The following is a 16,896-nucleotide window of genomic DNA, read 5'->3' on the forward strand; positions in this document are numbered from 1 at the left end:
GCCTAGGCTTGTTCATGTTTGCCTTGCTGGCTCTGGCCATGTTGGCATAGGAAGAGGGGCAGTCCTTAAACAGGTGCCCCTTCTTTCCACACAAATTGCACTGCCTCTCTTCTCTGCAGTGGCTGGTCTCGTGGGGGGCGCCGCAGTTCCTGCACTTGACTACAGTACACGCGGCCGTCAGGTGTCCTAATTCCCCACATTTCCTGCAGAGTTTTGGCATCCCATTATAGAATACCAGCCCTCTGTTGGGCCCTAACACTATGGAGTTTGGAATGTGGCGGACGCCTCCAATGCCCGATGGATCAACATTAAGGCGTACCAGCCACTTTCTGGCTCCTGTCCAAACCCCATCTTCATCTGTAATTTTCCTCCCTTCTGATGACACCCTCCCATAGCGGTTAAGCCATGTTGTAATATCATAGTCGCTAACAGCCTCATTGAAAAATTGGACAGTAACAACTTTCATTTCTCTGTCTGTCAGTGCATCCACACAAAATTCTTTGTATGGAGCGAGATATTTATTCTCCCCCCAAAAGGACCACATTTCTTGTAACTTTTGGGGGTTCCTAAAACTGACCTCAAACACTTCCTTAAGCCCTGGCAATTTCACCAAACAATTCAAGTCAGAAGGGGAAAAACCCATACCCCTCTGAAGAATGGTCCGGCTGAACTCCAGTCTCGTCAGTCCTGGTTCCGTTTCATCTTGCTTGTTTCTTGTGAAGCGCACCGCATTGTGCCTCCTGGTTTCCTGGGTTGGCCGGAACGCCATCCTTCAGCTGGCTCCTCCGATTGGGGTGGGAGAAGCCTCTGGACGTCCGGGTTGTCTCTCTCTACGGAAAAGAGACAACGTAAGCAGCAAATCTGGGCAGTTGAAGGAACTATTACTTTAGTCCCTGAGGAGATGGTCGCCTCGCAAGAGGGACCCCCTCCCCAGGTGAACGGTGTCCTTCCCTGGCGGAGTAGGGGGCGCTGCTTGGCACCGAGACCACGTAGGAAGAATCGTGGCTGTGACGCCTCCTCGGGGTCCGGGGCCGCCCTCTGCTCCTCCCAGATGGCGCCCTCTGCTGGGCGCCTGCTGCTCTCTCGGTCTGGATCTCGATTACAATCAAGGGCTGGGGATGAGGTCGTCTAGGTCATCAAAGGGTCCTCAAAGGTCGTCTGGATGGTAGGTCCTCCTTCTCTCGAACTCCAGGAACGTCTGGAAAAGCCGGAACCGCCTGAAAAAGAAAAAAACGGGAACCGCCTGAAAAAGAAAAAAACTGCTCTCAACAGTCAACAAAATCTTGAAAGACCCTCGGCCTGGATTGGGCAAGCCAAAACCAGACTGAGCATTAGTCTTCCAAAAAGTTGCCGAGCTGAAGAAAGCCAGTCAAAAATAAAAAAAATTCTGTTCCTCCTCACCCGAACAAACCTCTCACAGACCCTCGGAGGGAGCGGGCAATGCCACTACCCTCTAAGCCTTAGTCTTAGAAAGATTTATTCGAACTGAAGAGAAGCCAGAGTATATGGCTGGCTAAGAAGGACCTGGAATAGGGACATGTTCCACCACACTTGTCTGGTTAGCTGCATGCTCCCAGGAAACAAACTGCTGCTGTCTACATCATCATCACATGTGAATAAAAGAAAGAAAGACAGCAAGAAAGAAAGAGAGAAAGAAAGAGAAAGAAAGAAAGAGAGAAAGAAAAAAAAGAAGTAAAACGGCGGGAAAACTTGCATCAACACTGGCACTCTCCCTCCAGCAGGGGTAGACAAAATGCTCACAGGAGAGATCCAGATCTGACTTTGACCAACGTTAGAGAAAGGTGTGCACCGTTCCCGGAGGTACTGCAATACCGGGCCGATGCGTGGAGTGGACGGAGCAAGCCCCTGTTCCATCTCCCGATTCCAAAAATCAATTTAATATATGGTCCCCTGATAGGGGACGTATCAGATATTAAACTGATAAGAACAGATACTACACTTGATCTTAGCCAAAAGGCCGAGAAGCGATGGCGACTTGGCCCTTGCCCGGGGCCCCCCAGCCCAGACGGCACAGGGGGATTCAAAGGTGGGTGCAAAATTCCAAGCACAAGCAGACCCCCAAAAAACGGGCTGCTGCTTCCAGAGGGGAAATGTGCAATTTAAGCAGGAGGAAACAAAACAAAGCAAAAACACACACATAACACCAAAAACAAAACATAAACTGGCGGAGTGCGTCTTACAAATAGTCATGCCAAGCTGCTATGCTGTGCAAGGTGCCTTGGGTAACTACAACTGTGCCTCGCTGGCTGGCTGGCTTGCTAAGAAGGTCCTGGCATAGGGACATGTTCCACCACACTTGTCTGGTTAGCTGCATGCTCCCAGGAAACAACCTGCTGCTGTCTACATCATCACCACATGTGAATAAAAGAAAGAAAGACAGCAAGAAAGAAAGAGAGAAAGAAAGAGAGAAAGAGAGAAAGAAAGAGAGAAAGAAAGAAAGAGAGAAAGAAAAAAAAAGAAGTAAAACGGCGGGAAAACTTGCATCAACACTGGCACTCTCCCTCCAGCAGGGGTAGACAAAATGCTCACAGGAGAGATCCAGATCTGACTTTGACCAACGTTAGAGAAAGGTGTGCACCGTTCCACGTCGTTGCGTGGCCTGCTCCGGTCTACGTCCCTCAGAGCACAATTGAAGTCACCTGACACGATGACGGGTACGTTCCCCAGCAGGAGTGGACGCAGCTGTGGAAAAAATTGAACTCTTTCGTTTTGGTTAGTGGGTGCGTAGACATTGACCAGTCTGAGGGGAGTGTTGTTGTATGTCACATCCACGCTCAGAATTCTACCAGGTTCTACCTCCCTGCTGCTGCGGGAGGTAATAAATGGGTTTTTAAACAGGATACCTACTCCGTCGGCTCTGGCTATGTTGGAGCCCGACCAGAAGGAGTCCCCCAGGGTCCAACTCTCCTTCAGGTCCCTATAATCAGGGCTCGACGAAATACCACACTCCTGCAGAAAGATGAGATCTGCTTTCAAGTTAGCTAGATAGTTTAGTACATCAAATCTTTTTTGTGTCTCCCTGATGCTCCTGACATTAACAGACACACATATCAGGGCCATCAGGGTAGCTAACAAGAAAAGGAGTCGCTGCGTCCACCCCATAGCGACTATGATTGGGAGGTCGGGACACTCTTCCTACTCTTAGCTCTACGCTTGCTTCGAGGGGGCTTGGGCTTATTTGCAACTCCCATCACCCCTGAGAAGGTACTCACTGCTGCCTCGTCCAAGAAGGCACCGTCTTTATATGCACAGTACGTGGAGTTGTTGGGGCTATTCAACTCCCCACAAGGTAAGTCTGGTGGAACTTGCTCAGGGCCCCTCGGAACGTGTGGGTCAGCTTTGTCCTGGGGGGGGTTATGACAGACAGCATTCTTTGGCTGTTACCGTCTGTTGAATTGGAGCTGTTAGCAGACTTCTGGCTTACCGCGTCCAGGGGTATTCCCATGTCCTCCAGTGCTGTATCTAGGAGGACCTCTAGGGGGCCCCTGGTTTTGCCCATACAAGGGAGGGGGTCAAGGATGCTTTGAAGGGAGGCCCTTCGCTTGAAGAGGGTCATTGCTACAGAGGTACTGCTGGTCAGGGAAGGTGTTGACCCCGACCTCTCCCTCGGTGCATTAGTGAACACCTCTTCTGCGAGGTGTGCTAGGGTTTGTGCCAACGACTGGGAAGGCTGGCTGGGGATGCCCTGGCTGGCTGCTACCTGCCCACTAGGCGGCAGTGTAGCCGTCCCACTCGCCTCCGTCTCTGCCTGCGAGGGCAAGACTGGGGACTTTGTGTGGACATTAGCTGGTTTTGGATCTATGGGGGCCACCTGCAACTTGCTGTCTTTGATCCTGATCTTCTTTCTTTTCCCCCCCTCGTCTCTACCCTTTCTTTTCCCCACCCTCTGCTGGTTCTTCACTCCCTTCCCCTCCTTCTCACTCTCACTTTCACTGTCGCTTTTGCTTTCCTCCCCCACGGACTCAATCCTTATGGCGTCATAACGAGAGCCGAGGGGGAGTGCTGGCGCTGAGAGGGCCCTACTCAGGGGGGGGGCGCTGCTGGGTCCGGGCTCCCTCCCTGCCTCGTGTTCTGCATCAGAGGAGCTACTGGAGGAGCTAGTGGAGTGGCTGTTGTACTCTCTCTCTGGGCTGGGGGAAGGGGTCCTCGTAAAACGGGACATGTCTCGGGGGCGGGGGGGTGAGGGGGTGCTGGTGATGATGGTGGTGCTGGAGTCTGGGTCTTGGATACTGTTGGTGGTGATGTGGACTGATCTTTGTTACTTGCTCCCTCTTCCTGCTCAGGCCTAGGCTTGTTCATGTTTGCCTTGCTGGCTCTGGCCATGTTGGCATAGGAAGAGGGGCAGTCCTTAAACAGGTGCCCCTTCTTTCCACACAAATTGCACTGCCTCTCTTCTCTGCAGTGGCTGGTCTCGTGGGGGGCGCCGCAGTTCCTGCACTTGACTACAGTACACGCGGCCGTCAGGTGTCCTAATTCCCCACATTTCCTGCAGAGTTTTGGCATCCCATTATAGAATACCAGCCCTCTGTTGGGCCCTAACACTATGGAGTTTGGAATGTGGCGGACGCCTCCAATGCCCGATGGATCAACATTAAGGCGTACCAGCCACTTTCTGGCTCCTGTCCAAACCCCATCTTCATCTGTAATTTTCCTCCCTTCTGATGACACCCTCCCATAGCGGTTAAGCCATGTTGTAATATCATAGTCGCTAACAGCCTCATTGAAAAATTGGACAGTAACAACTTTCATTTCTCTGTCTGTCAGTGCATCCACACAAAATTCTTTGTATGGAGCGAGATATTTATTCTCCCCCCAAAAGGACCACATTTCTTGTAACTTTTGGGGGTTCCTAAAACTGACCTCAAACACTTCCTTAAGCCCTGGCAATTTCACCAAACAATTCAAGTCAGAAGGGGAAAAACCCATACCCCTCTGAAGAATGGTCCGGCTGAACTCCAGTCTCGTCAGTCCTGGTTCCGTTTCATCTTGCTTGTTTCTTGTGAAGCGCACCGCATTGTGCCTCCTGGTTTCCTGGGTTGGCCGGAACGCCATCCTTCAGCTGGCTCCTCCGATTGGGGTGGGAGAAGCCTCTGGACGTCCGGGTTGTCTCTCTCTACGGAAAAGAGACAACGTAAGCAGCAAATCTGGGCAGTTGAAGGAACTATTACTTTAGTCCCTGAGGAGATGGTCGCCTCGCAAGAGGGACCCCCTCCCCAGGTGAACGGTGTCCTTCCCTGGCGGAGTAGGGGGCGCTGCTTGGCACCGAGACCACGTAGGAAGAATCGTGGCTGTGACACCTCCTCGGGGTCCGGGGCCGCCCTCTGCTCCTCCCAGATGGCGCCCTCTGCTGGGCGCCTGCTGCTCTCTCGGTCTGGATCTCGATTACAATCAAGGGCTGGGGATGAGGTCGTCTAGGTCATCAAAGGGTCCTCAAAGGTCGTCTGGATGGTAGGTCCTCCTTCTCTCTAACTCCAGGAACGTCTGGAAAAGCCAGAACCGCCTGAAAAAGAAAAAAACGGGAACCGCCTGAAAAAGAAAAAACTACTCTCAACAGTCAACAAAATCTTGAAAGACCCTCGGCCTGGATTGGGCAAGCCAAAACCAGACTGAGCATTAGTCTTCCAAAAAGTTGCCGAGCTGAAGAAAGCCAGTCAAAAATAAAAAAAATTCTGTTCCTCCTCACCCGAACAAACCTCTCACAGACCCTCGGAGGGAGCGGGCAATGCCACTACCCTCTAAACCTTAGTCTTAGAAAGATTTATTCGAACTGAAGAGAAGCCAGAGTATATGGCTGGCTAAGAAGGACCTGGCATAGGGACATGTTCCACCACACTTGTCTGGTTAGCTGCATGCTCCCAGGAAACAAACTGCTGCTGTCTACATCATCATCACATGTGAATAAAAGAAAGAAAGACAGCAAGAAAGAAAGAGAGAAAGAAAGAGAAAGAAAGAAAGAGAGAAAGAAAAAAAAAGAAGTAAAACGGCGGGAAAACTTGCATCAACACTGGCACTCTCCCTCCAGCAGGGGTAGACAAAATGCTCACAGGAGAGATCCAGATCTGACTTTGACCAACGTTAGAGAAAGGTGTGCACCGTTCCCGGAGGTACTGCAATACCGGGCCGATGCGTGGAGTGGACGGAGCAAGCCCCTGTTCCATCTCCCGATTCCAAAAATCAATTATATATATGGTCCCCTGATAGGGGACGTATCAGATATTAAACTGATAAGAACAGATACTACACTTGATCTTAGCCAAAAGGCCGAGAAGCGATGGCGACTTGGCCCTTGCCCGGGGCCCCCCAGCCCGGACGGCACAGGGGGATTCAAAGGTGGGTGCAAAATTTCAAGCACAAGCAGACCCCAAAAAAACGGGCTGCTGCTTCCAGAGGGGAAATGTGCAATTTAAGCAGGAGAAAACAAAACAAAGCAAAAACACACACATAACACCAAAAACAAAACATAAACTGGCGGAGTGCGTCTTACAAATAGTCATGCCAAGCTGCTATGCTGTGCAAGGTGCCTTGGGTAACTACAACTGTGCCTCGCTGGCTGGCTGGCTTGCTAATTAGGTCCAGGCATAGGGACATGCTCCACCACACTTGTCTGGTTAGCTGCATGCTCCCAGGAAACAACCTGCTGCTGTCTACATCATCACCACATGTGAATAAAAGAAAGAAAGACAGCAAGAAAGAAAGAGAGAAAGAAAGAGAGAAAGAGAGAAAGAAAGAGAGAAAGAAAGAAAGAGAGAAAGAAAAAAAAAGAAGTAAAACGGCGGGAAAACTTGCATCAACACTGGCACTCTCCCTCCAGCAGGGGTAGACAAAATGCTCACAGGAGAGATCCAGATCTGACTTTGACCAACGTTAGAGAAAGGTGTGCACCGTTCCCGGAGGTACTGCAATACCGGGCCGATGCGTGGAGTGGACGGAGCAAGCCCCTGTTCCATCTCCCGATTCCAAAAATCAATTTAATATATGGTCCCCTGATAGGGGACGTATCAGATATTAATACTCTTTTATTGAGATTTTACATTTTTTACATTTACACCCATTCGTTTTTTTCATTCATTTTACATTTCTTTTAAAGATGACATTCATGCATACAGACATACATTTTGTTTTAAAAGCATTTAAAATACATTTAAAAACACCAAGACAATTGTGCTTTGTACATGGTTAAAACAGACACAGATTAAAATCAACATGAAAAAAACCTGTGCTGCTTTAAAAGTGACTGGAAAAAAAGAACCATCTATAAAAAACCAGTGTTTGTGAGGGCCGGGGAGTGCTCTCTAAAAAAGTTCAAAAGTGAACATAAAACTAGATCTAAAACAGGGACAGGGGAAAAGGGACAGTGTATAGAACAGTGAGTTAAAATTCTAAAATTTTAAAACACTTAAAATGTAACTTTTAATAGTTTACATTAAAAATCTTAAAGATACATAAAACAAAACAAAACAAAATCAAATAAAACATTCAACGTAAATCAAATAAAAGTCAATAAAACTGAAACAAAAAGACTACATAAAACCAGGGCACCGTTGAAAAAACGGTCATGCCAGCTAAAAAGGGCGGAATGCTGGCATGACAAAATAAATAAAAGGCTTAGCGGTGCCCCGTAGTCCCGCTCCTAGGAGCTAGCGGTTCCAGTTTTTTCCTTTATTCCATCTTCACGTCCTGAAGTCCGGCGATCCTCCACTCCGCGCAGGCCTTGTCCTTCCCGAGGGTCCGGATGTCCAGAATTACAAAGTCCTTGATAAGAGTTTGTGCCCTTCTGGTCGTGGTGATAGTGTCTAGCTCCTGCTTGTGATAGACACAGACGTTACAGCCTTCCCACAGGATCTGCTTGACAACATTGATGACACGCCAAACGCACTTAGCTGTGCTGGTATCGATTCCTCCCGCAGGCCCATAGAGCACAGTCTCAGCGGTCATCTTGGCCGTGTCAGCAAACCTGTTTAGGAAGACAGAGACAGAGAGCCAGACACTGCCAGCCACATCACACTCCCAGAAGATATGGGCTGGTGTTTCTCTCTTTCGGCACTTTGCATAGGGGCATGTTTCTACTTGGGCTAGTCCCCTCCTGAACATGAACGCTCGAGTGGGGAGTGCACTGTGGACGGTGTTCCATGCTATATCCTTCTGGACATTACTGAGGCAGCTGTGAGACACATTCTCCCAGATTTTTTGGCTTTGGGTGAGGGAGAAAGTAGCTACTTTTTCAATTTCCTGGGAACCGGCAAGATATTTAGTTACAGCCTTGTATTCCCAGGAGGCCAATTTTGCTTTATCTAAGCCCAATTTATATATAGTGTCCCTTAAGGTTCTATAATACAATGGGGGGTCCCAGGAGTACGGCACGGTGTTATCAATAGTGCAGAGGCCCAAGGCCCTGAGACAGGTGGCAAAATAGAAACGATTCATGTAACATACCTTCCTGTCCAGGGCCTGGATGTTCTTGATAGTTTGCGTGAGCCCCTGCACTCGGGTGAGCTGCACAACGTCCGGGACCCCCTTACCTCCCTTCTTGTCGGCTTTACTCAGGGTGGCTCGTTTTACCCTCTCCATCTTGCTGCCCCAGATAAAGCGGTGGATAATGCGGTCCACCACTTTTTTGGTGGTCCTGTCTGGGGGAAAGATTTTTCCTACATAAGAGAGGATGGGGAACAGTATAGACTTGGTTATTAATACTCTACCCGTCATTGTTAAGGATCTTGTGCTCCATCCGCCAATCTTTTTACGGACCTGGTTAATGGCCGCCGTCCAGCTCTGGGCCCCCGAGCTATTGTTCTCGAAAATGAGGCCCAGAATCTTGATTTTGTCCTTTTTGACAGGGTACATGTCCGACAGTTCCCTATCTACCTGCCAATTTTTAGACACGTAGACTTCGCTCTTGGACTTATTAATCACTGCCCTGGTCACCGTGCAGTACTTCCCAAGGATATTACTAATCCGAGGTACCGACGATGTGTTGGTGCAAATGAGTGACACATCGTCCATTTATGCTGTTGTTTTGACCTGGACCCCGTTGGATCCAGGCAGCTGGAAACCAGTTATATTGGTATCCCTACGAATTGCCTGCAGGAGGGGTTCAATGCACACGACATATAGCAGTGGGGATAGTGGGCAACCCTGTCTGACCCCTGACTGGATAGATATTTTACCAGTCAGGTGCCTGTTCACCAAGACTCGGGTACTAATGTTTGTATATATGGTTTTAACCCACTCCCTAAGTCCAGGAGCGAATTTCATCTGGTCCATCACTTTGTACATATATTCATGGCTTACCCTATCGAACGCCTTCTCCTGGTCAAGGTTGAACAGGCAGAGGGGATGGTTCCGTTCTCTAGAATAAGCCAGAATGTCCCTTGTTAACATTAAAATATCCGTGATGGACCTCCCTGGGACGCCACAAGCCTGGTCGGGGCCAATGACCAAAGGGAGGTGTACTTGTAGCCGGAGCATCAGAGCTTTGGCTAGTATCTTGTAATCCACGCAAAGGAGGCTGATTGGGCGCCAATTCCGTAGATCTTTAACTTCCCCTTTCTTATGAAGGAGAGTAATTACACTCTCCCGCATAGAAGGGCCCAACCGCTTCTCCCTGTAGACCGCTCTGTAGACCTCCGCTAAATGGACTTTTAGCATGTCCCAAAAAAGATGGTAATACTCACCCGGGATGCCATCTGGACCTGGCGTCTTACCGGTGTTCATGGTCTTAACCGCCTGGGTGAGCTCCTCCAGCGTGAGTTCTGGGTCCTTCTCCTCCTCCTCGTCGTCCCGCACTGAGTCAGGCTCCAACTGGCTCAGGAACCACTCTATCAGGGTGTCATCTGTAGCTTTGATGTTATATAGGTCCCTATAGAAGTTCTCTACCACTTTTTTCACTCCCTCACTATCCTCTACTATCCTCCCCCTGCTGTCGAGCATGGAGGACATCAAGTGCCGCTTCTCCCTCGTTTTCTGGAAGAAGAAGCGAGTACACTTTTCGTCTTCCTCCATTTTTTGCACTTTTGCATTGTGCATGACCTTTCGTTGTTCCTCCCTACAAAGCACTGAAAGATCTAGCTTGGTCTGGGCTATCTCGTCGCTTACAGGGAACCCCCGAAGCTGAAGCAGGCTCAGACGCTGGAGGGCAGCATTCAGGTGTTTATATTTGGCCCTCCTTTCTTTTGCTTTCCTCTTGCCTGCTGCTATGAAATAACCCTTAGTTCTGATTTTGACCATCTCCCACCACTCTATAGGGGAGTTGAATAGGTCACGCAAAGTGGTCCACTCAACAAGCCTGCTCTTATAGGCTGCAGCTATGGAGGGGTCATCGAGTAAGGAGGTGTTTAATTTCCAAACCCCTGACCCCATCTGGGAGGTCTGAGGGACCTGCAATGTTACCTGCAGGAGCCTATGGTCAGAGAAGAAGACGGCCTGGGTGTCTACTGCCGTCTTCGTAAGGGAGCTGGTATGCAGGACGAGATCTATACGGGAGAAGGAGGTCCCAGATGAGCTCACCCAGGTAAAGGGAGGCACCAGGTCCTTACCTGCATCACACAGGGAGAAATCAGATATTACGGAGGACAAAACTCTACTAGAGCGGTCGTTGCGTGGCCTGCTCCGGTCTACGTCCCTCAGAGCACAATTGAAGTCACCTGACACGATGACGGGTACGTTCCCCAGCAGGAGTGGACGCAGCTGTGGAAAAAATTGAACTCTTTCGTTTTGGTTAGTGGGTGCGTAGACATTGACCAGTCTGAGGGGAGTTTTGTTGTATGTCACATCCACGCTCAGAATTCTACCAGGTTCTACCTCCCTGCTGCTGCGGGAGGTAATAAATGGGTTTTTAAACAGGATACCTACTCCGTCGGCTCTGGCTATGTTGGAGCCCGACCAGAAGGAGTCCCCCAGGGTCCAACTCTCCTTCAGGTCCCTATAATCAGGGCTCGACGAAATACCACACTCCTGCAGAAAGATGAGATCTGCTTTCAAGTTAGCTAGATAGTTTAGTACATCAAATCTTTTTTGTGTCTCCCTGATGCTCCTGACATTAACAGACACACATATCAGGGCCATCAGGGTAGCTAACAAGAAAAGGAGTCGCTGCGTCCACCCCATAGCGACTATGATTGGGAGGTCGGGACACTCTTCCTACTCTTAGCTCTACGCTTGCTTCGAGGGGGCTTGGGCTTATTTGCAACTCCCATCACCCCTGAGAAGGTACTCACTGCTGCCTCGTCCAAGAAGGCACCGTCTTTATATGCACAGTACGTGGAGTTGTTGGGGCTATTCAACTCCCCACAAGGTAAGTCTGGTGGAACTTGCTCAGGGCCCCTCGGAACGTGTGGGTCAGCTTTGTCCTGGGGGGGGTTATGACAGACAGCATTCTTTGGCTGTTACCGTCTGTTGAATTGGAGCTGTTAGCAGACTTCTGGCTTACCGCGTCCAGGGGTATTCCCATGTCCTCCAGTGCTGTATCTAGGAGGACCTCTAGGGGGCCCCTGGTTTTGCCCATACAAGGGAGGGGGTCAAGGATGCTTTGAAGGGAGGCCCTTCGCTTGAAGAGGGTCATTGCTACCGAGGTACTGCTGGTCAGGGAAGGTGTTGACCCCGACCTCTCCCTCGGTGCATTAGTGAACACCTCTTCTGCGAGGTGTGCTAGGGTTTGTGCCAACGACTGGGAAGGCTGGCTGGGGATGCCCTGGCTGGCTGCTACCTGCCCACTAGGCGGCAGTGTAGCCGTCCCACTCGCCTCCGTCTCTGCCTGCGAGGGCAAGACTGGGGACTTTGTGTGGACATTAGCTGGTTTTGGATCTATGGGGGCCACCTGCAACTTGCTGTCTTTGATCCTGATCTCCTTTCTTTCCCCCCCCTCGTCTCTACCCTTTCTTTTCCCCACCCTCTGCTGGTTCTTCACTCCCTTCCCCTCCTTCTCACTCTCACTTTCACTGTCGCTTTCGCTTTCCTCCCCCACGGACTCAATCCTTATGGCGTCATAACGAGAGCCGAGGGGGAGTGCTGGCGCTGAGAGGGCCCTACTCAGGGGGGGGCCGCTGCTGGGTCCAGGCTCCCTCCCTGCCTCGTGTTCTGCATCAGAGGAGCTACTGGAGGAGCTAGTGGAGTGGCTGTTGTACTCTCTCTCTGGGCTGGGGGAAGGGGTCCTCGTAAAACGGGACATGTCTCGGGGGCGGGGGGGTGAGGGGGGTGCTGGTGATGATGGTGGTGCTGGAGTCTGGGTCTTGGATACTGTTGGTGGTGATGTGGACTGATCTTTGTTACTTGCTCCCTCTTCCTGCTCAGGCCTAGGCTTGTTCATGTTTGCCTTGCTGGCTCTGGCCATGTTGGCATAGGAAGAGGGGCAGTCCTTAAACAGGTGCCCCTTATTTCCACACAAATTGCACTGCCTCTCTTCTCTGCAGTGGCTGGTCTCGTGGGGGGCGCCGCAGTTCCTGCACTTGACTACAGTACATGCGGCCGCCAGGTGTCCTAATTCCCCACATTTCCTGCAGAGTTTTGGCATCCCATTATAGAATACCAGCCCTCTGTTGGGCCCTAACACTATGGAGTTTGGAATGTGGCGGACGCCTCCAATGCCCGATGGATCAACATTAAGGCGTACCAGCCACTTTCTGGCTCCTGTCCAAACCCCATCTTCATCTGTAATTTTCCTCCCTTCTGATGACACCCTCCCATAGCGGTTAAGCCATGTTGTAATATCATAGTCGCTAACAGCCTCATTGAAAAATTGGACAGTAACAACTTTCATTTCTCTGTCTGTCAGTGCATCCACACAAAATTCTTTGTATGGAGCGAGATATTTATTCTCCCCCCAAAAGGACCACATTTCTTGTAACTTTTGGGGGTTCCTAAAACTGACCTCAAACACTTCCTTAAGCCCTGGCAATTTCACCAAACAATTCAAGTCAGAAGGGGAAAAACCCATACCCCTCTGAAGAATGGTCCGGCTGAACTCCAGTCTCGTCAGTCCTGGTTCCGTTTCATCTTGCTTGTTTCTTGTGAAGCGCACCGCATTGTGCCTCCTGGTTTCCTGGGTTGGCCGGAACGCCATCCTTCAGCTGGCTCCTCCGATTGGGGTGGGAGAAGCCTCTGGACGTCCGGGTTGTCTCTCTCTACGGAAAAGAGACAACGTAAGCAGCAAATCTGGGCAGTTGAAGGAACTATTACTTTAGTCCCTGAGGAGATGGTCGCCTCGCAAGAGGGACCCCCTCCCCAGGTGAACGGTGTCCTTCCCTGGCGGAGTAGGGGGCGCTGCTTGGCACCGAGACCACGTAGGAAGAATCGTGGCTGTGACGCCTCCTCGGGGTCCGGGGCCGCCCTCTGCTCCTCCCAGATGGCGCCCTCTGCTGGGCGCCTGCTGCTCTCTCGGTCTGGATCTCGATTACAATCAAGGGCTGGGGATGAGGTCGTCTAGGTCATCAAAGGGTCCTCAAAGGTCGTCTGGATGGTAGGTCCTCCTTCTCTCTAACTCCAGGAACGTCTGGAAAAGCCGGAACCGCCTGAAAAAGAAAAAAACGGGAACCGCCTGAAAAAGAAAAAACTGCTCTCAACAGTCAACAAAATCTTGAAAGACCCTCGGCCTGGATTGGGCAAGCCAAAACCAGACTGAGCATTAGTCTTCCAAAAAGTTGCCGAGCTGAAGAAAGCCAGTCAAAAATAAAAAAAATTCTGTTCCTCCTCACCCGAACAAACCTCTCACAGACCCTCGGAGGGAGCGGGTAATGCCACTACCCTCTAAGCCTTAGTCTTAGAAAGATTTATTCGAACTGTAGAGAAGCCAGAGTATATGGCTGGCTAAGAAGGACCTGGCATAGGGACATGTTCCACCACACTTGTCTGGTTAGCTGCATGCTCCCAGGAAACAAACTGCTGCTGTCTACATCATCACCACATGTGAATAAAAGAAAGAAAGACAGCAAGAAAGAAAGAGAGAAAGAAAGAGAAAGAAAGAAAGAGAAAAAGAAAAAAAAAGAAGTAAAACGGCGGGAAAACTTGCATCAACACTGGCACTCTCCCTCCAGCAGGGGTAGACAAAATGCTCACAGGAGAGATCCAGATCTGACTTTGACCAACGTTAGAGAAAGGTGTGCACCGTTCCCGGAGGAACTACAATACCGGGCCGATGCGTGGAGTGGACGGAGCAAGCCCCTGTTCCATCTCCCGATTCCAAAAATCAATTTAATATATGGTCCCCTGATACTCTTTTATTGAGATTTTACATTTTTTACATTTACACCCATTCGTTTTTTCATTCATTTTACATTTCTTTTAAAGATGACATTCATGCATACAGACATACATTTTGTTTTAAAAGCATTTAAAATACATTTAAAAACACCAAGACAATTGTGCTTTGTACATGGTTAAAACAGACACAGATTAAAATCAACATGAAAAAAACCTGTGCTGTTTTAAAAGTGACTGGAAAAAAAGAACCATCTATAAAAAACCAGTGCTTGTGAGGGCCGGGGAGTGCTCTCTAAAAGGTTCAAAAGTGAACATAAAACTAGATCTAAAACAGGGACAGGGGAAAAGGGACAGTGTATAAAACAGTGAGTTAAAATTCTAAAATTTTAAAACACTTAAAATGTAACTTTTAATAGTTTACATTAAAAATCTTAAAGATACATAAAACAAAACAAAACAAAATCAAATAAAACATTCAACGTAAATCAAATAAAAGTCCATAAAACTGAAACAAAAGACTACATAAAACCAGGGCACCGTTGAAAAACGGTCATGCCAGCTAAAAAGGGCGGAATGCTGGCATGACAAAATAAATAAAAGGCTTAGCGGTGCCCCGTAGTCCCGCTCCTAGGAGCTAGCGGTTCCAGTTTTTTCCTTTATTCCATCTTCACGTCCTGAAGTCCGGCGATCCTCCACTCCGCGCAGGCCTTGTCCTTCCCGAGGGTCCGGATGTCCAGAATTACAAAGTCCTTGATAAGAGTTTGTGCCCTTCTGGTCGTGGTGATAGTGTCTAGCTCCTGCTTGTGATAGACACAGACGTTACGGCCTTCCCACAGGATCTGCTTGACAACATTGATGACACGCCAAACGCACTTAGCTGTGCTGGTAGTGATTCCTCCCGCAGGCCCATAGAGCACAGTCTCAGCGGTCATCTTGGCCGTGTCAGCAAACCTGTTTAGGAAGACAGAGACAGAGAGCCAGACACTGCCAGCCACATCACATTCCCAGAAGATATGGGCTGGTGTTTCTCTCTTGCGGCACTTTGCATAGGGGCATGTTTCTACTTGGGCTAGTCCCCTCCTAAACATGAACGCTCGAGTGGGGAGTGCACTGTGGACGGTGTTCCATGCTATATCCTTCTGGACATTACTGAGGCAGCTGTGAGACACATTCTCCCAGATTTTTTGGCTTTGGGTGAGGGAGAAAGTAGCTACTTTTTCAATTTCCTGGGAACCGGCAAGATATTTAGTTACAGCCTTGTATTCCCAGGAGGCCAATTTTGCTTTATCTAAGCCCAATTTATATATAGTGTCCCTTAAGGTTCTATAATACAATGGGGGGTCCCAGGAGTACGGCACGGTGTTATCAATAGTGCAGAGGCCCAAGGCCCTGAGACAGGTGGCAAAATAGAAACGATTCATGTAACATACCTTCCTGTCCAGGGCCTGGATGTTCTTGATAGTTTGCGTGAGCCCCTGCACTCGGGTGAGCTGCACAACGTCCGGGACCCCCTTACCTCCCTTCTTGTCGGCTTTACTCAGGGTGGCTCGTTTTACCCTCTCCATCTTGCTGCCCCAGATAAAGCGGTGGATAATGCGGTCCACCACTTTTTTGGTGGTCCTGTCTGGGGGAAAGATTTTTCCTACATAAGAGAGGATGGGGAACAGTATAGACTTGGTTATTAATACTCTACCCGTCATTGTTAAGGATCTTGTGCTCCATCCGCCAATCTTTTTACGGACCTGGTTAATGGCCGCCGTCCAGCTCTGGGCCCCCGAGCTATTGTTCTCGAAAATGAGGCCCAGAATCTTGATTTTGTCCTTTTTGACAGGGTACATGTCCGACAGTTCCCTATCTACCTGCCAATTTTTAGACACGTAGACTTCGCTCTTGGACTTATTAATCACTGCCCTGGTCGCCGTGCAGTACTTCCCAAGGATATTACTAATCCGAGGTACCGACGATGTGTTGGTGCAAATGAGTGACACATCGTCCATATATGCTGTTGTTTTGACCTGGACCCCGTTGGATCCAGGCAGCTGGAAACCAGTTATATTGGTATCCCTACTAATTGCCTGCAGGAGGGGTTCAATGCACACGACATATAGCAGTGGGGATAGTGGGCAACCCTGTCTGACCCCTGACTGGATAGATATTTTACCAGTCAGGTGCCTGTTCACCAAGACTCGGGTACTAATGTTTGTATAGATGGTTTTAACCCACCCCCTAAGTCCAGGAGCGAATTTCATCTGGTCCATCACTTTGTACATATATTCATGGCTTACCCTATCGAACGCCTTCTCCTGGTCAAGGTTGAACAGGCAGAGGGGATGGTTCCGTTCTCTAGAATAAGCCAGAATGTCCCTTGTTAACATTAAAATATCCGTGATGGACCTCCCTGGGACGCCACAAGCCTGGTCGGGGCCAATGACCAAAGGGAGGTGTACTTGTAGCCGGAGCATCAGAGCTTTGGCTAGTATCTTGTAATCCACGCAAAGGAGGCTGATTGGGCGCCAATTCCGTAGATCTTTAACTTCCCCTTTCTTATGAAGGAGAGTAATTACACTCTCCCGCATAGAAGGGCCCAACCGCTTCTCCCTGTAGACCGCTCTGTAGACCTCCGCTAAATGGACTTTTAGCGTGTCCCAAAAAAGATGGTAATACTCACCCGGGATGCCATCTGGA

The 16,896-nt window shown here is 49.5% G+C and overlaps 2 non-coding genes and 2 pseudogenes across 2 annotated transcripts; all 4 read right to left on the minus strand.

Moving 5' to 3' along the window:
* Nucleotides 1-1,799: 1,799 nt before the first annotated feature.
* Nucleotides 1,800-1,990, minus strand: LOC131738513 (U2 spliceosomal RNA). Its single transcript, XR_009330001.1, has one exon. It is a non-coding gene; the product is annotated as a U2 spliceosomal RNA (small nuclear RNA).
* A 4,113-nt stretch (nt 1,991-6,103) lies between these two features.
* Nucleotides 6,104-6,294, minus strand: LOC131738281 (U2 spliceosomal RNA). Its single transcript, XR_009329845.1, has one exon. It is a non-coding gene; the product is annotated as a U2 spliceosomal RNA (small nuclear RNA).
* A 598-nt stretch (nt 6,295-6,892) lies between these two features.
* On the minus strand, nt 6,893-7,047 carry LOC131738671 (U2 spliceosomal RNA; annotated as a pseudogene).
* A 7,058-nt stretch (nt 7,048-14,105) lies between these two features.
* LOC131738864 (U2 spliceosomal RNA) lies at nt 14,106-14,238 on the minus strand (annotated as a pseudogene).
* Between the last annotated feature and the right edge of the window lie 2,658 nt (nt 14,239-16,896).

The sequence above is a fragment of the Acipenser ruthenus genome, chromosome 10 (genome assembly GCF_902713425.1).
Source record: "Acipenser ruthenus chromosome 10, fAciRut3.2 maternal haplotype, whole genome shotgun sequence".
Taxonomy (NCBI): Eukaryota; Metazoa; Chordata; class Actinopteri; order Acipenseriformes; family Acipenseridae; genus Acipenser; species Acipenser ruthenus.